The sequence below is a fragment of the Acomys minous genome, assembly GCF_964271855.1.
Source record: "Acomys minous genome assembly, chromosome: 1".
Taxonomy (NCBI): Eukaryota; Metazoa; Chordata; class Mammalia; order Rodentia; family Muridae; genus Acomys; species Acomys minous.
This window is the reverse complement of record NC_140483.1, coordinates 52988083-53011255: the sequence shown is the minus strand read 5'-3', so window position 1 is coordinate 53011255 and position 23173 is coordinate 52988083. Positions and strand designations below refer to the sequence as shown.

General features: G+C 46.3%; 1 long non-coding RNA gene across 1 annotated transcript in view; it reads left to right on the top strand.

The window, feature by feature from the left end:
- Window positions 1–8489: 8489 nt before the first annotated feature.
- LOC311595912 overlaps window positions 8490–23173 on the top strand; it is a 43886-nt gene continuing 29202 nt past the window's right edge. The window contains exons 1-2 of the long non-coding RNA XR_014778613.1: window positions 8490–8603; window positions 9783–9889. This is a non-coding gene — a long non-coding RNA (uncharacterized lncRNA). The remainder of the gene's footprint in view (window positions 8604–9782; window positions 9890–23173) is intronic.

The window sequence follows — 23173 nt, the reverse complement described above, 5'->3', positions numbered from 1 at the left end:
GGCGCCAGAAGCTTAGAACTGGAAAAAGTCACGGCATCCTGTGATACATGGTCACTTTTCAGCGGAGCAAACTGAGGTGGAGGAACACATACTTAATTGACCGAGGTCACAGGTAGCGACTGGTTTCATACCAGAGCACAAATTTTTGTTTGGTTGTTTGTTTTATGTGTGTGCTTTGTCTGCATGCCTAGTGTTCTTGAAGGCTAGAACACGTCAACTCCCCTAGAGCTGGATTTACACAGATGGTTGTGGCTGCCATGCGGTCGCCGGGAATTGAACCTGGGTCCTCTGAAAGAGCAGTCTCTGCTCTTAACCACTGAGCCATGTCTGTAGCCCACCTTGGGAATTTGGACCACTCATTGCAATCTGCTGCCACCATTGGCCCCTATAAATCAGTTTCTCCAGCCAGCACTTCACCAGTAGTGTGGCGTATGATGCCCCTGTACCACAGGAAATGGCATTGTGAAGCCCGGTGAACTGCTGCTGCCGTGGCCAGCTCTTGCCCTGCCCTGTGGAGAACAGGAGCTTCCTGCCCAGTTATTAGCAACTCAGGATAAATCTCAGTTGTGCAGGTCCAGCCCCTCCCCCTCCCCCTATATCATTACTTGGATTGTTAAATAAAATGGAAGAGACACAGGAAAAACAGTTATTATCTTTAACCTCTAGTGAGCTATGCAGGTCCCCATGAAATTAGAGCCCTTTCATGTTGATCTTGGAGTTAGGCTTTTATCTTCCTTATTCTCCTTAAGGAGCTCTTAAATAATTACTACAACCAAGTTTTAGTCATTAGGGGGAATTTAAAGATGAGAATTGGCCGTTACAGATTAACCCAGGGGATTCTAAGCGCCATCCAAACTCCACGGTTCCCAATACTTCATGTTGGAATTTTTCTCCTGGTACAAGAATGAGCCCTTTAAAAAAAAAATCATCCTTTAACGTGTAATTTAGACAATCTTGATCTTCCTTTCCTATAATTGGCTCCTGAACTAGAAAGCTATTTGATAGTTTTCTGGTTGAGGTGGCCTGCTGCTACACACAAGGAATGCCAGCCCCTGGGACGCTGAGGCAGGAGGATTGTGAGTTCAAGATGAGCCTCCTGGGGCCACAGAGAGGCTCTGTCCAAAACAAATGTTTTTCTCCAGTTGATGGACAAGACATGACTTTGAGGAAAATAATTGAAACAAAGAGAACTGGCAGCTAAACGGTTAACCAGTGTGTAATTTAAAGCAAAAGGACTAAAAATGAAAAGGTGAGTTTCCGCTTTAAAACCAAAAAAGGCATATACATCTTCTAAATATTGTAAGTGGCAGTGCATTTTACACAGCCTCACATATTTCTTCTTTCAGTCAGATATATGCAGCTCACCGCAGTTCAGCTGAGGGCTGGGCTAAGGGCTATTTATTTTTCAAGAAAGAGGTTTTTTTTGTTTGTTTGTTTATTTTTGTTTTTTAAATAATGTCTCCCTCTTTTCATTTCTTAATTATTGGGGTACTGCACATTCCATCCTGATATGAAAAAGCTACTGACTTTGGTACCCACTGAGGATATCATAATGGATACAGGGAAATTCTCCCAGCTCCATTGGATGAGCCTCTCCAAGTATACTGGTAAGAAATTGTGTTAGAGTCAATCAAACTGTACCCTGGATTTCAGCTAAAGGCAACCCGGAAACTGGCTTATTAAGGGCTAATACATGTTCTTGCTTTTAGACATTAGCTCGCTGTGGAACGAATAGCGAGTGTGGGGTAATTTAAATGGAGACCAGGGTGAGTGAAGCCAGCACTGCTGTTGCAGCGGCGGGTACTGGTCCCAGATGTGTCACCCAACCAGTAACACAGCCTGAAAGCCTGTTGTCAAGCCTTAGACCAACAGAATAAGGAGTGTGGATTTAACCATTTAACTGCAGGGTTCATCTGGAGCAGTACTCTACAAGTCTGTGAGGCAATTGGAGGGTTAAGAGCCCCTTTGAGGGTAGCTCAGAGGGGAGAAATTAGGGACAGAAGCAGCCACATAAGAGGCCAAGAAACAAGGGGATGAGGGAGGAGTTTGCTTGGATGGTGGGGAAGGGAAAATCACAGGTAGCAGAGGGTAGGGTGGGCTGGCAATAGCCTTGGGAAGGGTGGAGGATGCACTGGGCCCAGGAGACACATGGGAAATTGATGACACTGAGATGTCAGTAAGGCATGGAGGGTAGAGCTTCCTCCAGTTAGCACAAATGTGAGGCTGTGATGAACTGGTGTGACTCCCAGTTACCAATAGGAGGGTCTCCAAGCCAAAGGTGGAAAACACACACTGTCTAGTTCAGCTCTGTGAAATATTTGTATAGTACACACACACACACACACACACACACACACACACACACACACACACACACACACACACATATACACACACGCGCGCGCGCGCATATCAAGTATTTGAACCTAGGCACTCATAGATGCTAGGTAAGTGCTCTACTATTGAGCTGTATCTCCAGCCCTGTTAATACTTTTATTTTGAAATAGATGTTCACTGTTTCCCAAGCTATCCTTGAATTTGTAATCCTCCTGCCTCAGCCTCCTAAGTGTTTCAGGCCAGAGCTACCAGGTATCTGACAGCCCTTTGATTTGTGTCATATTTTCTGGGTCTGCCTGTTACAGTGTGTGTGTGTGTGTGTGTGTGTGTGTGTGTGTGCCTGTGCGTGTGCGTACACACGCACGCACGCATGCATACATACGAATGTGGGTGCCTGCAGAGGCCCGAGGCATCAGACCCCTTCGGAGCTGGAGTTACAGGTGGGAGCCTTCTGACATAGGTGCTGTGGATTGAGCTTGAATCCACTGGAAATAGCAGAGTGCTTTTCACTGCTGAGCCATCTCTCCAGCCTCCATTTTCTTTTTCTTAATTTACTAGTTCCAAAGCTACTCCTCCAACCCTTCCTTTAGATGAAGAAATTAAAAAAGAAAACTTACTCAAATTAAATTTTGTTGTAGACATTTGGGATGATGCTGCGAGATCACAGAGAACAGAAGGGATGTTACAGCGAAGAACACGAGCAGCTGGGCGTGGTGGTTGGCGCACACCTTTAATCCCAGCACTCAGGAGGCTAGAGGCAGGTGGATCGTTGTGAGTTCCAGGCCAGCCTGGTCTACAGAGCAAGTTCCAGGACAGCCAGGGCTACACAGAGAAACCCTGTCTCAAAAAAGAAAGGAGGGAAAAAAGGAAGGAGGGAAGGAAGGAAGGAAGGAAGGAAGGAAGGAAGGAAGGACTGAGCATGAGCACACCCATGCACCCCGAGCCATCAGTAAGAGCAGGCTGATTCTGCCCATCCAGAAAAGCCCTAAACACCGCACTGTTAACTGCAGTGCTCAGGCCACACATTGGATCTCCAGACTTGTTTGTCCCTGGATCAGCTTCTCCCATTCCCTACCTCCCATGGCAACCCCTGCTTCACTCCCTCTCTCAGAAACTCCGCATCAATTGCTTGCTACCTTTTTGTGTGGATATAAGCACTTAGTGGAAAGGACATCAATATTCAATTTACAATCACCTGAAAATATTTTTTTAAAATAGATCAATTTTCTTTTACATTTGAGGTTATAATTTAATTACAACATTTCTCCCTTCCCTTTTTCTCCTTCCAATCCCTCCCATGTACCTCTCCAGGCTTTATTTCAAATTCATGGCCCTGTGTTTTGCAAATTGTTACTGCATGCATATATGTACACACACACATATTTCTAAACATAGCTTGTTCAGTCTGTATAATGTTACTTGTACAAGAATGACATCAATGGACATGCCAAAATGGACAGGGAAAATCCCACAAGGCCTCAGCCCCACTCAGTGGGCAACTGAGGAAAGCTGGGGCGGGAGAGTTGGCCTGCCCCAGGGAAGAGGACACCAATTGGTCACTTGCTTTTTGATCCTATGTAAAAGGGAAATCATGCAGTGTTCTTCCTACCTTAGCTGGGTGGATGTCCACCAGGTTCATCCACGTTGTGGCTAGTGGTAGGGTATCTTCTCAAGGCCAGTCGATTCCACTGTTTTTGCACATCACAGCATCTTTATGCAGCTCTTGTGGCAGACACAGCTATGAGCACAGGAACGCAGATGGCTGAGTGGCAGTGTCACTTCCTTTTGGTATACTCTCAGAATGGAGGTCGAAGGACTATGTGATAATTCAATCTTTACTTCACTTAGAAACTTCCTCACTGTCCCCACCCCCTCAGTGCTAGAGACAGAACCAAAAGCCTCACAAACAACAGGCAAGTGTTTCATCACCGAGGTACCCCACCCCAGCCTTTTGGAGAATAGCCATCCTAAGAGGTAGAGGTCCACCCTACATTTTCTTATTTATTCAAAGTACTTCAGAATGTATTGGTATTCCTTTTTGTCTTATTAAACATAGCATGGTGAAAGTAATTTTGTTATTTTTCAAGGATTAGAAAATTTAAATTCATATAAAATTTATGGAAGCATTTCAGTCTTTGTTCTCTGATAATTTCTAATAATCTAGGAATCAGTTTTAAGCACAGGGAGATTTTTTTTGCTAAAATATTCAAAGTTAGAGCTGGGTAGACATTTTTATTAGTGTATATTAATTATATAAAACAAATTGTTTTTATCATGACATTTTCATATACACATATAGTATTTTTATTTTATCTATCATCTATTTATTTACTTTGTATTTTTGATACAGGGTTTCTTTGTGGAGCTCTGATTGTCCTGGAACTCGCTCTATAGACCAGGTTGGCCTCTACCCTCACAGAGATCCACCTGCCTCTGCCTTCTAAGTGCTGGGATTAAAGGCATGGGCCACCACTGCCTGACACATATAGTATTTAAAAAAAAATCATCTGTGTACCCATTATCTTTCGTCCCTTTTCCTCTTCTTGCTGCTTCACTATTTTGTTCCCAAAAGTCCCCGGTAGCCCCACCTTTAGAGACAGTGCAGACAGTCAAGAGCCTCTAGCTGGGTTCCCACACTGCCAAGGCCACATTCACCCAGGCTGTCCTGGTCATCAGCCTCTGTGCTGCCACTCTTTGCCTGAAGCCTTTTCCTTCCTTCCTTCCCTCCCTTTGACAGGGTTAAGCCTCATGATGTCGAAGGTTCTCTCTGCGCCTTCTCCTCCCTTTCCTTCCCCGAGAGTTTCTCATGGTAATTCTCTCAAACTTCTCAACCCATTTTAGACTCTGCTTCCTAGAATACGAACTGGATTGGGTCAGCAATGTCCACGTAGAGAAGGCAGCCCTTGGAGCAGGGCAAGTTATATATATGGTGCTTGGAAATGCCAGTGTGAGGCACCAGGACAGATGTCAGTGACACTGGCGGGGGAGGTAGAAGCCCCCGTCACACAAGCTAGACGATTTGCTTCATCAGCAGGATCCATTCAGGACTTTAGTCAGGGAGGATGGTTAGATCTGCGTTTTGAAGGTAGTGTTTGAGGTGTACTACAGCAACGGCACCAGGTAAACGGCCAGGAGGGTGCTGTAAATCAGAGTCAAGGTCTGAGTTAGGCTGGGATGGGAGGTGAAGACACGCAGGCATACCTAAGAGTTATTTCGGAAGTAGGATCCAAAGGACTCGGCAATGTATCAAAAGTCAGAAGAGGAAGGGAGGGGATGAGAAAGTGAGGGAGAGGGGAGGGGAAGGGGAGGGGGAGGGGCAGGAGGAGGAAAAGAGGGAGAGGGAGAGGGAGAGGGAGAGAGAGAGAGAGAATACAGGCTTCCAAGTTTGAACTTGAATAACTTGGTGGATAGATGTGACATATATTTAGCTTGGGAACTCTCTCTCTTCCTTGTGCACATGTACTTGTGTGTGTGTGTGTGTGTGTGGTTTGTTTTGTTTGCTGTTTGTTTCTTTATATGTATATGGGTGTTTTGCCTTCATATATGTCTGTGCTCTGCTTCTATGCCTGGTGTCAGCAGAGGTCAAAGAGAGTGTCAGAGCCCTTGGCACTGGAGTTATATATGGATGGTTGTGAGCTGCCAGGTCGGTTCTGGGAGTAGAACCCATGTCCTCTGGGAACGCAGCCAGTGCTCTTAACCACCGACCCACCTTTCCAGACTCCGGCTGCTGCTGTTTGTTTGACCCACCTTTCCAGACTCCGGCTGCTGCTGTTTGTTTGAGACAGAGCCTCACTGAATCTTTTTGTTTGTTTGTTTGTTTGTTTTGAGACAGGGTTTCTCTGTGTAGCCGTGGCTGTTCTGGACTCACTTTGTAGACAAGACTGGCCTTAAACTCACAGTGATCCGCCTGCCTCTGCCTCCCCGAGTACTGTGATTAAAGGTGTGCGCCACCATGCCTGGCTGAACTTGGTTTTTGAAGAGAACTGGATGGCATATAAGGAAGACTGCCCATTGACTCTGGGCTGACTGTATTTGAGATACGCAGCGTGGGATAGTTAAGAAAAGACCCAGGTAGGCTTATGGTGTTGGAACAAGGCAGGGGAAGTTACCTGTAGGTACCTGAAGCTGTGGCCATGGATACGGAAACTCAGGACCCAACTCCTCTTCAGGAAGGATGACGAGGGTCTGCAGAATTCAGAGAGGATCAAGATGTCCTACTTCAGCCAACCACACAGATTTCTCACGCATCCATCCCACCATCGCCTAAGCCCTGCCTGGAACAGATCTTTCTGGGTGTATTTGCCCCTTGCCACTGCTCCCTTACTCGTTCTTGCTCTCCCAAGACTCAAAGTTCCTGGGGCTTTTCTCTCTCTCACCTCTTCCTGGAAGAAGTCTTACAGAGCTCAAGGAGTTTTTTGCTTTAGCGCCTTTTTCAATCCCTTGGTCAGGGCCCACTTGCTCTATGGAGAGCATTCTCTTTGTATAAAGTCAAGTCGTGGCTGTTTACCACATCTATAAAATACCTTCCCAGAAAGCCTGAGACTAGCGTTTCAGTAACTGGGTGCAATAGCCCAGTGTGCTGACATGGAAAACCCGACCAACACTAGGATTGTAGGGTCCCTGGGGTTGGGGGAGCCCTAATACCTGAGGTTTCAGTGAAAGGGTTGGGGAAGAGCTAACATCCTGCTAAATTCCAGGATTCCAGGATTCCGCTGGCCGTGGAGGAACAGTTCCAAAAACCTAGTGGGAGGAGTCACAGGCTCAGTTAGATCTGAGGTTGACAGCCTCTGTAGCTGTGTCAAAACAGGTGCCCCAGGCTTCCCACCCCATCCCCCAACCTCAGGCAGTTGAGACTGTGCTCAGCCTGGCTGCTCTGAGACTGGGCTGTCTTCAGGGACCCTTCTCTGGCTTTGGAGCCCGGTGCCATGTCACTGCCTGCCCCACCCCCCTCCTGTAATTTCCATTGTCCTAGCTCCTCTAAATCAGACTGTTTGCATTCTAGTAGAGAAGGCTGTGTTTTTATCTGGTTTTCTAAATTGCTTGTCATCTATTGCCAGCTGTGGCGTGTGATTCAGAAAGGAAGTGGCTTTCAGGAGAGTGGGAGCCAAAGGCTCTAGGCAGGAACTGCCCACCTGTGGGAAAACAAGTTCAAAACTGCCAGCATTTTGTGGCACAAAAGTAGCTATACTATGAAAAGAAAAACTTGCTTAGAAGGAGCAAAGAGTTGCCTTGTAATTAAAAACAAACAGACAAACAACAAGCTGTCACATGTAGCTCTCAGTAGGAAATTAAAAAGTTGATTCCTCTTGTGTCGTTTGGAGTCGATTTCCTGTCTTTGGGCCTCAGTTTTCTTCTCTGTAAAGTGGGTAGAGGCCACTCTTGCTTGGCTCACTCCCATTTATCGTGAGGTGAAATTAACTGACAAATTAATGAATTGGAGGAGGTTAATTTAGTAGACAAACAGGAGTTATTCTTTGCAAGTATTTTATTATTTGTTCTTATTCACACATAATCTGAATGCAATTTGCAAGTTCTCTCCTTATCCTGCTTCCATCCCATCATGACACTTACCACCATCACCTGATGTGGCACACATTTTATATTCAGTCTGGTTTTTTCTTCTCTTCCCACGAAGCTTAGACTCTACAAAGCAGGGGATTCATTTGTTTATTGGTTCATTTGTGGGGCTTTGAACATGGGGCACTGGCTTGCTAAGTATTGTTTGAGTAAAGGCACAAAAGGCAGTTCGAGGAGTTGGGGTGGAGACAGTGCCACAGGCAAGCCATGTCAGATTAGTGAGAATTTACTGGAGTCTATTGTTTCTTTATATGTTACCCACAACTGCTGAGTTTAGCTTCTTCTTCTTCTTCTTCTTCTTCTTCTTCTTCTTCTTCTTCTTCTTCTTCTTCTTCTTCTTCTTCTTCTTCTTCTCCTCCTTCTTTTGTAGTACCAGGGAATTGAAACTTTACATGTACAGCAAGTTCTCTACCACCGGACTGCAACCCCAGGACTCAGTTTTGACTTCCGAGTTGCTAATGAACCGCTGCATTGTTAGATTAACAGACCCCTCTTTCCTTGCAGGTGCCTGTGTACTCAGAAGAACCGCCAATCCACAAATGAGGGCCTTAAATGAGCCGTGTTGCCTGCCTTCTACTCTGCCGGTGCTGTTTGCTCTCTTTCCCTCCCAGTTTTCTTTCTTTCTTTTTCTTTTTTAGAGACACTATGCCGCTTGAAACTGATGGAATACATTTCAAATTGAAGGCTACGTAAGTGACCAGCCCAAACCCTTAAGCTTCTAGCTCAAACCAAACATCAGAGACTTGCTTCTGTGAAAGCTAGCTAGAAGATACTGTCTTTACACCGTCATTTGGTCCTTTGATGGTGGGCATCACATTAGTGTGAAATGTCACAGACTTCAAAAAAGCTTTCTAAAACAGGTTGGCTGAATTCGCAATATGGGCTATACTTGTCAACATCTACCCTCAACCAAATCAGATCTTTCTAGACCATGAGCCCTTGAGGACAAGAGTGGCACCTAACACGTATATAGCATACAAAGGCCTATCTGTGGAACATAAAATATAGACACAGTCATAGCTTTTGTCGACTCTACAAAAACTAGACACACTTGGGAGGGGAGTCTCACTGGGGAACTGCATCTATCAGATGAAACTGCAGGGTGTTCTCTTAATTGCTAACTGATGTATGAGGGCCCAGAATGCTGTGCATGGAGCTATCCCTGAACAGGTGGGCCAAGGAACTTGAGAAAGGTAGGCGAGCAAGGTGGACGGAGCAAGCATGTAAGTAGTATCTCTCCATGGTTTTTGCCTTGGCTTCCCTGGATTGTGGCCTGTAGAAGGTAAGGTGAAATAAACCCTTTCCTGCTCAAGTTGCTTCTGGTCATGGTGTTTATCACACCATCAGAAAGCCAAGTAGAACCCTCAGAGAGGTAGATCCATGAGCTGTTGTTTATTGGATGCCCTTAATCATCGGTCAAATGTTTGGGGGGCAATAAGCCTGCCATGGCCGACAGAGTCAGGGCTCTGTCTGGAGCATGAGTATGAAGAGCTTTTGCCAGGGAGGTGACACTTTGCATGGCAAAGACTGGTGTATTTACTTTTTAGTTGCTCTCAAGTGAATTATGTTTACAGCGATACCAGAAACATGACTTCCTTTGTAATGGTGCCCAAAACACTGCTATGTCCCCTCTCCTCAAGAAAGACTGGGAGAGCTGGAGTTGGAGAGGGCAGGGGAGGGAAACTGTCTTGTGGACATGAGAGAGCCGTTGCGCTCATGAGCTCATAGCAGCTGTGGTTGCCCGTGCAAGACTAAGCCAGCCAACATCTAAGCGGGGGTGGGGGGGATGGGGCGGTGGTGGTGGGGGGTGGAATAATTTTAGCTTATGTCTAGTTGACAAAACTATCTAGCAATATATATATTTACAGGTCGTTGTGAGTGATCTGACATACGTGCCGGGAACTGAACTCAGGTCCTTTGCAAAAGCAGTAAGCGCTCTTAACTGCTGAACCATCTTTCCAGCCTCTTAAATTGTGTGAGTATAACTTTTAAAAATAATTTATTTAATGTTATTTTGTGTGCATTAGTGTGAATGTGTCAGAACCCTTGGAACTGGAATTACAGTTTGTGAGCTGCCATGTGGGTTGCTGGGAATTGAACCCTGGGTCCAGTGCACTGAGCCATCTCTCTATCCCTTGTAATTTTTTTTTTAATTGAGGCTAGAGAGATGGCATCACAGTTAAGAGCACTGTCTGTTTTGCAAAGGATCTGGATTCAATTCTCAGCACTCCACATTGTAACCCCAAACTGCCTATACCTCCAGTCCCAGGGGATCCTATCTTCTTTACTGGCCTCCATGTGTATGTGTGTGGTGCTCAACAAGCAAAGCAATCATTTACATGAAATAAAAGTAATTTAAAAGTAGGAAGATGAAGAAAACATTTTCAAGTCTTTTTAAAGATGAATGATAGATTGTAATATTGCTTTTCAAATTACTGGTTTTCAAATATTGCTAAAATCAGGAGAAAAGCAATTAAGTGCCTGATTCAACCCCAGCAACATTCAGTATGACTTATTGAGTTGAAAGCTCTGGTTGGGAGCAGCGTTTGGACTCTTGGTGGGGACTTGGGTCTCCCAAAACCTCACCTGAAAGGAAACAGGGTACTTTAGTGGATGTTATTCCTTAGGCCTGTGGGGTGGTGTATTACATTGCTGAGATGTCTGTTTTCTTATGCTGAGATATTTGTGACCTTGTGACCAGTAGGGGAGAGGGAGGAGAGAGAGAGGGAAAGGGAGAGGGAAAGGAGAGGGAAAGGGGAAGAGGGGAGAGGGGGAGGGGGGAAGAAGGAAAGGGAAAGGGGGGAGGGAGGGGGAGGTGGGTAGGGAGAACTTGCCCATGAGTGTGCATGTGTGGATGCCAGAGTTGACACTGGGATGTCCTCCTCAATTGCCTCTTCACTCATTTGCTTCTGTATGTGCGTGGCCTGCATGCATGCATGCATGTATGTTTGCATGTATAGCTGCCACAGGTCCAAAGTTGACAAAGTCCAGGAGCACACAGATTGTATATAGGCAGGGTGTTCTGATTACAGAATAAGCAGGCTTTGGGATTCCTCATCCCCAGGCATTTGTGTTCAAATGTGAATATGTGTTAAATATGTACAGTATGTGTTTATTGACCATTCTCCATGCTATTTATTGAGGCCGGGTCTTTAGCTAAGCCTGGAGCTCACTAATTTTAGCTAGTCTAGTTTGCCAGCTTTCCCTAGGGATCCCCTGTGTCTTCCTCCTGCATGGATTAACAGACAGTCACCACAGCTGCCTGGCTTTTACATGGGCTGTACTGCACCAGTGCTCACAGCAGGTGCTCCACCCACTGAGCCATCTCCCCAGGCACATGTTACTTCTTTTTGAAAGCACGGTCCACCACTAAACCCAAAGCTCCCACCTTTGGCAAGGCTGGTGAGCCAGCAAACTCTAGGGATCTGTTTAATCCCTGTCCTCCAGTGCCAAAATCACAGGCCCATGCTGTCATGCCTGGCTTTTGTATGGGGGCACTGGGAGTCTGAACTCGGTTCCTCTCATGTACGGAAAGCTCTGTATCCAGCATGCTACCTTCCTAGCCTTGTCTGACATTTTGTAAGCATTGTTCTCTCTGAAACTACAGCAGGTCTCTAGAGAGGAAGTGGGCTGTGGGGAGGTAAGGCAAGATCGCCATCTCTGGGCAACGGGGCCAGGACTAGAACCATTGGTATCTTTATTCCCGTCGATATAATGACAAATACACTACTTTCCTGTGCCCAAGAAGAGTACATGTCTGAAACTGTCCAGGCAAAGACATCAAGGAGAATTAGCAACCAAGATGGCAGCTGGTTTGGTGATATAGATGCATAATTTGAACATTCACCATCAACCATCCATCCCCATGAGCCTGTAGTTTCTCTGGGGGTGTTAGCAGGTACTCATGTGATGGGTGTGGCCCTGTGTTGGCAAAGCCACTGCAATTCTTTCCCCACACACCCAACTGAAGGTGAGGAAAGACCTTCCCACCTATGCCACTGATGTCACAGACTACCCCCACCCCAGGCATTGATGAGGTGACAGGAGCTATTTTTCATTTCCTGTCTTTTGAGAAATACCTAATGGAGAGATAAAAGAGAGGGGCACGGGCCTTCATTTTGTTCTGAGAGTCCAGGAGCCAACAGATTATACACAGGGAGGGTTTTTGGATTACAAAATAAATAGGCATTGGGATTCCTAATTCCCAGGCATTTGTGTTCAAACATGATTATGTGTTACAGACGTACAGTCCCACGTTTCCTTCAAGTTTCTTTTTCCTAGTACATCAATACATGTCGTCTCTTGTGCTGGGTCTGCTCTGGTATCTTTGTGTCTGCGATGAAGCTTTGTTGCACTTCAGACTATATTTGGGGACGTTTTCTGCAAATGTGCTGGGAAAACAGGAAATTGCCATCTTTGTGGACTGTGAATCAAAGTGGAGATGGAAAACCCCTTCTTGGGATGGCCACAACAGGACCCTCTGAGTTCCTACTGCACCTGGTGAGAGGGAGCGTGGGTGGGGGTGGCCCTGGGCAGCATCAGTAGAGCTGGGATCCATACATGTGTATGTACACAGGCAACGCTTTAATAGGCGCCCGAGGGATGCATTGCTGGGTGACGTCATTGCTGTGCGAATGCTTCAGAATGTTCTTATATAGAGATCAAGATGGCTACAACCTACGCCTCTACTCAGTGAACTCTTATGGGACCACCGTGGTATAGTGTCTGAAATGTGGTTGTGTGGCACACACAACTTCGAACGTGATGTCACACAGCGGTTCCAGAGTAAGGTAGCACAGTGACAGTGTTCGCGATGGAAGCAGAGGTGCAGTTCTTGTCCCCTCTTTCTCCCCTAGCATAGGAGCTTCTTGTTTAACTGTGCCCCTCCTCAACCTGTATTGCTCTTAACATTCACATTCCTCCATGCCTGCGCTCAGCCCGGTTGTCTGTTCCAGGCTCTCAGCCTCTGGCCTCCGCCCTCTTCCCCTCTGTGGATCTGCGTTTGCTTCTGCTCTCCACACCTCATCCCTCAGCAGCTGTCACCCAGGCTTGTCTGCCTGTGGAAGCAGCATCCATATTTAAATACTGCCCCGGTCTATGAAGTCCTATTTTGGCCAGTAACACTTTAGACACAAGCCTGGCAGGGCAAGGTCCTGCATTCCAGCATTTGAACCAAGCAGCTCTGTCTTGAGTTACCTTTACGTGAAAGTGGGCCAGCTATGGGGGCACACACCGTTGGTCTCAGTACTTGGGAGGTCTAGGCAGTGTAGGCAGCCATCTCACTTTGAGTTAGAGACCAGTCTGGTCTACGTAGCAAGTTAGCCAATGCTATGTAGTAAGAACTTGTCTCAAAACAACAAACAAACAAACAAAGAAACAAAAACCAAGCCCCCTGCCCTCCCCTCAGATTCCTTGGTAACACAAAATGAAGGGTGTGACTCACTGCTGGAAGCCTGGGTTTCCTGTTCTGATGAGGTCACTTTGCCTGCCAGCCTTGGGCACTTACTGACCGTGTGACTTTTGCTGTGGAAGGCACCCCATCCCCAGATCTGATTTCCCACTGTACCTGGGGAAAGTAAACATGGGTGATGTTTCTAGATGGTTTCCATAGAGTGGATATATATATATATATATATATATATATATATATATATATATATATATATGTGTGTGTGTGTGTGTGTGTGTGTGTGTGTGTGTGTGTGTGTGTATGTATGTATGTATGTATGTATGTATGCTTTAATATAGACCTGGGGAACGTGTTGCTGGGTCTAGGCTGTGACTAGAATTAATGTCAACCTTGGTGGGCTGTGAAGATTAAGGAGGTGATAGAAAGAAATGAGGGCTCAGCGATTGTTAATTATCCACACCCTTTTGGTCCTGACTGGCAACAGGCATGGATGGGCTAGGTAGGCGTACCGACTCTGCGTTGAGCTACTGATGAAGGGCTGGGTGGCCTTCTTACCCACCCCTAACTGGATGTGCCACCTCAGGACTTCCTTGAGAGAGATGGAGAGGACGAGTGAGCCCTGACTGAGCACTACATAGGGGGCCTGGCAGGAGTCCAGCCCACACAGTGACCACAGAGATATCTGATACTCAACATGGGACCACAATGTGGGAACAGAAGGGAAATAAAACTGGCCACAACAACACTTGGAGGCACGGTGCGTGTGGCCACACTTATTTATAGACATTCTTGCCCTCTCTGTGGCATGCATCTCATCGTTGTCCTAACTGCCTGCCGGTGGCAGTGGAATGCGAGCAGCGATGACCCATCAATCCTTCCCTCTTGTCCTAAGTATGGCTTCATCTTTGCATGTTCCCCAGTACTCTGTGCAGAGAGGGCATTCTCAAATGATTCTGGGGCAAAATAAACAGGGAAACCACTGATTGTGTTGGTGTATGAGAGAGCTGGTGTGTGACCAGGACTGTTTGGGGAAAAGGTGGCCATTTCCTATTGAGGTGGCCCGTAGGCAAAGGCTCCTGGCTCTCTATTCTCGCTTGTGTATAACTCAAAGATTATGTTGTGAGTGGTTTTTTTTTTCTCAAAGTTCCAGGCAGCACACTCCTGCTTATATTTTATTTTAACTTCTAGCCTTGGGGATTGAAGCCAGGGCCTTGTGCAGATGAGGCAAGTGTTCTGCCCCTGAGTTAGAACCCGCGGCTGACAATGTTTTAGACGGCTGTGGCTCTGCTCATTGACGTTCTTGCTGAGAAAAGAATGTTTTTCTTGTCTTGTTTCAGTTTTGATGTCATAGACTTAAAAAAAAAAGTCAAAAAACTACCCTCTGCTGTTCCTTCTTTTCAGCGCTAACGAAAACTCTCGATTTAGGGAGACACAGCAGCTTTTTGGGGTATGGTGATGTGTGCTTTTGTGAAAGCTCTGCCTAGTTAGTGCCTCCACTCCCTCTGCAGACAGACAGACAGACAGCCCTGGAATACTAACCCTCAGGAACTGCAGGGCTTGGGCAAATTATGGCAAGTTTTAGGGGCCTACATCGTAAGAATTGAGGGTAGTAATGTATACTTGTAATTCCAACACTCAGGAGGCAGGAAGGTTGTTTTCAGCCAAGCTAGAGGAACATAGGGATAGCCTGGGGATAGCCTGGGCTATGAGGTGAGTCTATCTCACTCACAACTACCTGTATGTAACTCTAGCTCCAGGGAATCCTGACACCTCTTCTGGCCTCTTCAGGTACCTGCACTTAAACATTCCTATGTGTGCTCATACACACACACACACACACACACACACACACACACACACACACACACACAGTATTTAAAATGAAATGAACTCTTAAGAAAAAAGTCTAAGCTTTTAAAAGAAATGCCAAAATCAAGTGGCTTACGCTGTCATTTTTCTCCCATCTGAGGCTGGCCCAATGACACCGTCAGGTTGCTCAGGGAGACTCCATGCTGTTGCTCCCCCGTGCCTGTTCTCTTGGGTCACCGTGCACACTGGAGCCCAGCTGGGGAATGTGGCTCATCTCTACTGCAGGGGAAGATGCTGCTTCTTGATTCTTCTCCCACTCCATTGCCATAGCTCTGCCTTACTCACGTGGGCACAGCAGAGAGCATGGGAGAGTGGAGTCTTCAGGAGGCCAGGCACTGAGTAGGGAAAAGGGGGGTTTTGGTGGACAAGGGACAATTTACCACCAGACCGAGCAGCCTAGTTAGCGTCTTGCTTCAAGTGAGATCCTGTTGCTGTCATCAGTTAGCTCCAGTACACACGCATCATATTTCCTTGGCTACATCACCACCTGGAACATGTAAGATGGATGCTCAACCATTGCTTTCTCAGAAGTACAGGTCAAGTCAGCAGAGTTTCCTTCACAGAGACATATTTTTAGGGATCAGGTGGGCTTCAGTGGCACAGGACAAGTGTGTTCTCTTCTGCCAGATGTGACCTATGAGGAAGGAGCTGGGAGAGCAAGTATCATGACCTCAGCAACCACAGGCATGTGTGTGGTGCATGGATGTGTGTGTGTGTGCATGTGTGTATGAGAGGTGCATTCATGATTGTGTGTGTGTGCATGTGTGTATGAGAGGGTGCATTCATGATTGCTTGTGTGTGTGTGTGTGTGTGTGTGTGGTACATGTAGGCATGTATGCATGTGTGTATGAGAGGGTACATTCATGCTTTGTGTATGTGTGTGGTATGCATGCATGTGTGTATGAGGGAGGTGCATTCATGCACATGTGTGTAGAACAGGTGTCTTTATCATGTTTCCACCTTATCATTGGAGCCAGGGTCTCTTCACTGAACATGAAGCTGAGAGATGCAGCTGGGTAAGTTAGCTGGTTAGCCTTTGCAAGCTACCCATCAGTGCTGGGGCTCGAGGTGGACGTTACCATGCCCAACTCTATGTGGGTGTTGGGGACTCAAACTCAGCTCTTCATGCCTGAGCAGTAAGCACTTTTATCACTGAGCTGTAGCTGGTGTTCGCTGCTTTGAGAGGTTCTTCTTTCTTCCATCCTTCTCTACTATTTATCCACCCTTTCCAGCCCTAACACTGGATAAGAAAAGAAAGAGGCCAGAGGAAAAGGAAGAGACCCTTGAATAAATGTGGGCGTAGGAAAGGGGATGACATTACCATTAGGTTACTTTCTGCTGATTAGGGGTGTTGAGCTTTTTGGGGCAAGTTTCATCTTCCCTGTCAAGATGTCTAATTTCTTCTTCTTCTTCCCATTTCTTCTTCGTGCATGACTACTTAACAAACTGCCACAACAGCAACCAACAACAAACCAGCAACAAACCAACAACCAACAAACCAACAAACCAACAACCCCCCCCCCCATGACTACCAACCCTACCTCTTGGGGCCCTAGCATTTATTTATCTTCTGAAAAGCCCCCAGAATTCCAAAGGTCACACAATTGCAGAAGCTATCCACAGCTGGCAAAAACACGCTTCTGCTACGGCACGAGGCAAATCATAGTCAGCTGCTGCAAAGCAGCCCCCCCATCCCCACACCTGGGATTAAGACAAGAACACATTCTTATAATATTGCTGTTTTTTTTTTTTTAAAGAAACCGAAATTCCACAATTGTCACTACACTGGGCCATCTCATCATTTTTTGACCCTCACTGACTAGGTGTGAGGAGAGGATTGTAAGTGTGGTCAATCTCTCTGCCATATAGCAGAAGCTGGAGAAATAGGTTTTGTTTGCTCTGTACATTTGCGTACAGTGCTGGGCATCTAGCTCAGGGCCATCATAGGTCTAAGCAAGTACTCCATCACTGAGCACCAGGTCTACTCTACGTACAGCTTTTCAAATCCTAGGCACATTTTCTTTTTCAGAATTTAACTGTTGCCTACTTGTAAGGATGAATCAGTCTGACACGTCTTGTAGGCTGAGATTTCTCTCCTACATCATAAATACTGAAATGAGCTTCGTGGATTCATTAGCTGGTTCTTGACTCTCAGTATAACACCATCCTAGCATAACTTAAAAGGCACAGGCAGATTGTCCTGGGATGTGGGAAGGGAAGGGTCTTAAAGTTTTGGGTAAGCTATCTATCTGTCTGGTTGTGTTGGAGTTGGGCATTGTCAGGTGCAGAGGAGGGTCAAGTGTTGGCCAGCCGCCCGAAGCAGAATCCTTTCCTCAGCACTGTTGTCCAGTCTGGCCTTGAGTGCAACAGTTTCTGGGAGAGCTCAGCCTCTAGTACAGGCAGCCTAAGTTTTGGACCACTTTGTTAGGTTTTTGTTTGCTTGTTTAATCTTTGCATTGCAATATGATCTCTTGGGCTGCACCTGCCCATCTGACTCAAACAAGTTTCTACTCTCAGGGGCCACACAGTGTGATTCTAATCCCCGTTCATCTCTTTCCTCAGAAGGTAGCCCATGCTGTGTAAACAGAGTGTCACTTCCACTGCCTAGTTCCATGGACTAACATTGTGTGGGCATGCGACGGTCAGTTTCAATTGTCAGTTTCACACCACCTACTATCACTTGGAAGAGAGTCTTGGTGAGGGATTTCCTAAGCAAGGATGCCCTGTGAGCATGTCTGTGGTCATGGCTGCCTTAACTGACGTTGGGAAAGCCTGGTCTGAAAGTGGGCTGCGATATTCCCTGGGTTTGGGCCCTGGACTGAGTGAGAGTACCTGGCTTGAGCCACAGGCGTGGTGCATGCATTTGTTTCTCTTGGTTGTGGATGTGATGTGACCAGGTGCTTCAAGTCCTTGTGATGTTGACTTCCCTGCAGAGAAGGTTTCTCCCATCAGTTGCTTTTTCTTTCTTTCTTTCTTTCTTTCTTTCTTTCTTTCTTTCTTTCTTTCTTTCTTTCTTTCTTTTTTTGAGATTTATTATTTATTATTATGTATACAGAGTTCTGCCTGCATGTACATCTGCAGGCCAGAAGAGGGCATCAGATCACATTATAGATGGTTGTGAGCCACCATGTGGTTGGTGGGAATTGAACTCATGACCTCTGGAAGAACAGTCAGTGCTCTTAACTGCTGAGCCATCTCTCCAGCCCCCAGTTGCTTTTTCATTAGGGTATTTTTTTTATCACAGCAACAGGAATGAAACTAGGACATGAGCAAGACTGTGTCTCCCACATTGAAGCATTCTGTCTTGGAGGGACGGAAGAGGGAGGCTCGGAACTTAGGAAACTTTCTGGTTGTAAGTTAAGAAAGTGACAAACTTTTCTCCCCAGTAGAGCTAGGTGGGGCTGACTGCAATTTTACCAGAGAGTTCCAAGGATGAGGCTTTGAGAGTGAGTGGTCTCATAAAGTAGGATGGACTGCCACGATATGTCATTGCTTGTGAGCCGCCCATGCCCCTGTTACTCCCAGGAAGCTCGCTGGTTTCCCAGCAGACTGAGGCAGAATTGTTTCTTTGGTCTGTGCTTGCTCATGTCTTTCCTGGAAAAGTCATACACCAGTTAACAACATGAGCGAACTGCCCTCGAAAGACTGTGAAATACCCTTGTGACACCAAGTTTGGGGCATTCGTGCATCCTGGATGGGCACTAGGGCATCCCAGACTGTGTGCTGCACTAAGATGTACACATGGTCCAGGCCAAGGCAAATCAAGACTGATGTAACTGAGATCTTGAATGTCTCTCTCCTAAAGATCTATTAGTTAAAGTCTTGGTCCTCAGGGTGAGGGGAATTTTAAGAGGTGTGGCCTTGTGGGAGCACCCCAGGTTACTGAAAAGAGCTGTGAGAACCCCAGCTTCTTCCTGTTTCTATTCTGGTTCTTGGCCACAAGGTGAACAGTTTGTCTCATTGAGTGTTTCTGCTGTGAAACACATCTCTATACAAGGGATAAACAGTGGGGCCCATTGATTATAGACTAGAGCCTATGAAAGTCTGAGCCACTCCCTTCCAAGGAAACCCCACAAACAACGCATACCATAGATGACCCCCAAACCCCATCTTTTTTGTTTGTTTGTTTGTTAATTATCTCTGGTATTTTACGTTTTAGAAAATTAGCCAAGGATTAATGCGGTCTGTGGGTCAGGGAGATCCAATTCTTTGGTGGAAATTATGAGACGGGGCTGATCACTGTCTGCACTGAGGCAGAAGCTTAGACATAACTGAATCACTGCACTCGCCCTGATGTTCCTGATTGTTATTTATTTATTTTTGGCGAGGGCAGAGGGCAGATACAGGAAACAAAGATAATGAGACTAGGACACGTTTTTGCAGAGGTGTGAGTCTCAGGTGAGTCGCACCGGGTGGGAGCAGGGGTCTGTGTCTCCTTGGAGTTCACCTGCCATGGGGAACAGCATGCAAGGACACAGAAGCAGGGAAGTCTGTGCATGGGCGGGAGCAGCCTTGGTTCTCTGGGGCTGGGGCTGGGTTGGGGCTGGGAAGGCTGGACTGAGAGGCAGGGAGTGGCCAAGTCAAGAAAGGCCTTGACCCTGGTGTGGGAAGGTTGTACTCGGGTGAGCTGATTGGGCTAGCTGCTGAGTGGTGTGAGGTTGGGACCAGATAGATTTAACAGTAGAAGTCCAGCCAGGAATCTGTCGCATAATTTCAGGCAAGAAATGCTAAGGGTCTGATCTAAAGAGTCAGGGAGGCCAGATGTGGACTGGTTTGAGAGAAGCAGGAAAATGAAAGAGTGAGTAAGTTTTAGATACTTAGGCCCGTGGGGAGAAACTGTGGGTGGGAAAGCCTCTGGTACAGAAGTACAAGGAGGATGCCCTATCTGGCCCTGGCTAATTGGGCTTCACCCTCAGGGGAGTGTCCCAGAGCTCAGAGCACGGGGCATGGCACTGGATGACACAAGAGTGGTGGTCAAGTTGACGAGTGAGGACAACGAACTAGCTGTCTGTGCTTTAGTGATGCTCCTCGGTTATTTTCAACTAATGGGGTCCTAGCAAGCGTCTGAAATCTGACCTGCTGCCCGCAGCTGGGAGAGCTGGGAGTGAGGGCCGCTCCTGAGGCAGCCTCAGGTCTGAGTGATGGAGCAGGGAGAGCCCGGGTCTCTGCATCCTACTGGGTTCTTGATAGTTCAACTTCAAAGGCAGCAGTTAGTCTAATTATAACCTCCCCCTGGCCCCCTCCCCCTCCCCCCCATCCCCCCCCCCCACTTTCCCTCTTTCTTAGCAACAAACATTCGAGGAAAGGCCCTTCTCCAAACAGAACCACAGCATAGCCTGCCACCACTCACCACATTATTAATCCCCAACTTAACACAAAACAAATGCTCATGCGAAGCAGTTAAACTCCTCCAAGAATATTTATTTTGAGTGACTAAACTATACACTTCCTGTTCAGCGCTAAGGAAAATTGCTCTGTATTATTCCAGGGAAATGTCAAGATCACTAAGTGTTGTAGCTTTCTGACCTGGGTTCTGGTGAACAAAGTCTCCCACATGGTTCTCATAAAAATATACATCAGAGATGGCTTCAAACTGAACGTCAAACTCAGTTAAAGGTACAAACCCCCTCAAAGCTATTTTGAATATCCCACGGAACAACCGAACGCACATCAGCATGAGTCATTTTCCACCCCTCTGGGCGCCTCATGGTGCAGTGGATTTAGCAGCTTGGTGTGTGTTATTCTAAGAATGGACGTTGGGCCCCCTTGGCTCTGTGGGACTGACCTCTGCCAGCTGCAGAGACTCTGGAGAAACTCTTCCTGCTTAAAAAAAAAAATGCATGTAACCAGTTTAAAAAAAAAAATTAAGAACAAGCACATTGTTCTCACCTAAGCTGACCTGGGTGGTAAACTAGGTGTACACATGTAGTAAGAAAGGTGTAAGTCACAGTTCAATTGAAGATTAATGTGTATTTCCTTATATTATTTATTTATTTTGTGCCATGCGAAGGCATGCATTTAGGTAGCTATTTTGTGTGTGTGTGTGTGTGTGTGTGTGTGTGTCTGAGAGGGGAAATGACAGGGTAGGTGAGATTTGTAGAGTACTGTTGAGTTTCTTAAAACCTCAGTGATGTGTATGTATGTGCAACATGCGGACAAAGCACCTGGTAACTTTTTGCAGGATCCTTTAATGTCAGAGTCTGCCTAGTTCAGGACGGAGGCACCCTGCCTGTCTTTGCCCCATAGAGGGTGAGAAGGGCACAGTGGAAAAGGTTGGTTGGTCTTTGATGTTTTATATTCATAATTAAGTGGTTTGTGACGTCACACTTTATAGCACATGTTTTGTTTCTGAGACGGATTTTTGTAGCTGTTTCGATTGCTTTGAATGTCTCGAAAAGCTGGGTAGTACTGAGGAAGCCTAATTCTTCTAACACCTTTTAGGCATTTTATTTTTCGCGTTGAACTCCAGAGGATGAAGGATGTTATGTGCTAAGCCTGCCTGTGTGTTTGCATATGAAGGCCTGAGGTTGCCCTGGGTCGTCTTCTTCCATCTCTTTTCACTTTCTGAGCCTAGTTTAGTTGGCATCTTGTGAACCCTATGTCCACCTCTCTAGCTGGGATTACCAGCAGGATGCCTTGTCCACCTGTTACTGGGTTCTGGGCATATGCATCTTTGTCCTCATGTCTATACAAGTACTCTACCATCGAGCCATATCCCCAGCCCCTGCAGTTGGCTGTGAGCTGGTGTCTGATTGTCCTTGAGTCAAATCACCACCGTTCAAAGTGCTGCCAGGGCACTGGGGGTACAGTGCTGCCATCCTGGCTTGCTTAGCATGCACAAAGCCATGAGTTTCAGCATTACTAACTGCAAAAGGAAACACAGCCCCCTGCTCCAGTCCTCTTTGAACAAATTGGTTTGTTCAAAGGACTTGAGACAGGGCTTCTCTATGTAGCCTTGGCTGAACTGGAATCCACTCTTTAGACCAGGCTGGCTTTGAACTTAGAGATCCACCTGCCTCTGCATCCTGAGTGTTGGGATTCAATGTGTGAGTCACCACCGCCTGGTTCCAGGACCTGAATTTAAAAGGCAATTTAGAACACTGCCTAGTAGACAAAAAGTTAGATTGAGAAAAAAAATTTTTTTTGTCCACTGCTTACAACAGTAAGTGACATAAAATGCTGGAACTGTGGTGTACGGATCGAATGTTCTGCGTTGTTCGCTGACATCCCAAGCTTTGCGTGGAAGGTCAAGGGAGGGAAGGCATCTAGTATTGTGAAATTCTTTGGATTCCTCGCCAATGTTGTTTAATTACTACGTGTTTCTACGTCCAACACAAGGACAACATAAAGGATTTTAAAAGTTACCAGGTGGGCATATCAATATTTATTGAAATACTGGAAAAAAAAATCCATTATCGGGAAATTCCTGGCAAGAACTGACACGACAATATGTATTTCACTGATACAGTAAGAAAACATCAACAAGTAATCAACTTTACACTCTGAACACTGCATGGACTGGAGTCCACCGCAGCTGAAGAAGAGCCGTAATCCAAAGACTGAGACATTACAGATTGTCTGTCCACAGAGACCAATGACAGGAAACCTAGCTCAGCTGAAAACCTTCCCACCCCAGTCTGCCTTTATTAGGAAATCCTTAGAGCTGATTAAACAGCTGGCTAGCTTACAAACTGGCTACCAAGTGACACCAGACAACTGGCCAGCTCTGAAAGGGCGCTTGGTGCAGGGCCGGAGCATACTTGCCTGCTCAACCGCTTCTGCGGTATGGAAGTGAATGTTGCTGCCAGTCTTCCTAACCATTCTCAGGGTAAAAGTTAACTAGGTGAACAACAAACCAGTATTTGACAATTTTTAGGCTTAATATTCAGTGGGGGGATACTATATATTTAAAAGAAGGAAACATGGATTTTTTTTTTCAATTTAAAAATACCCTTTAGTAACCATCCTTCTAGCCACATG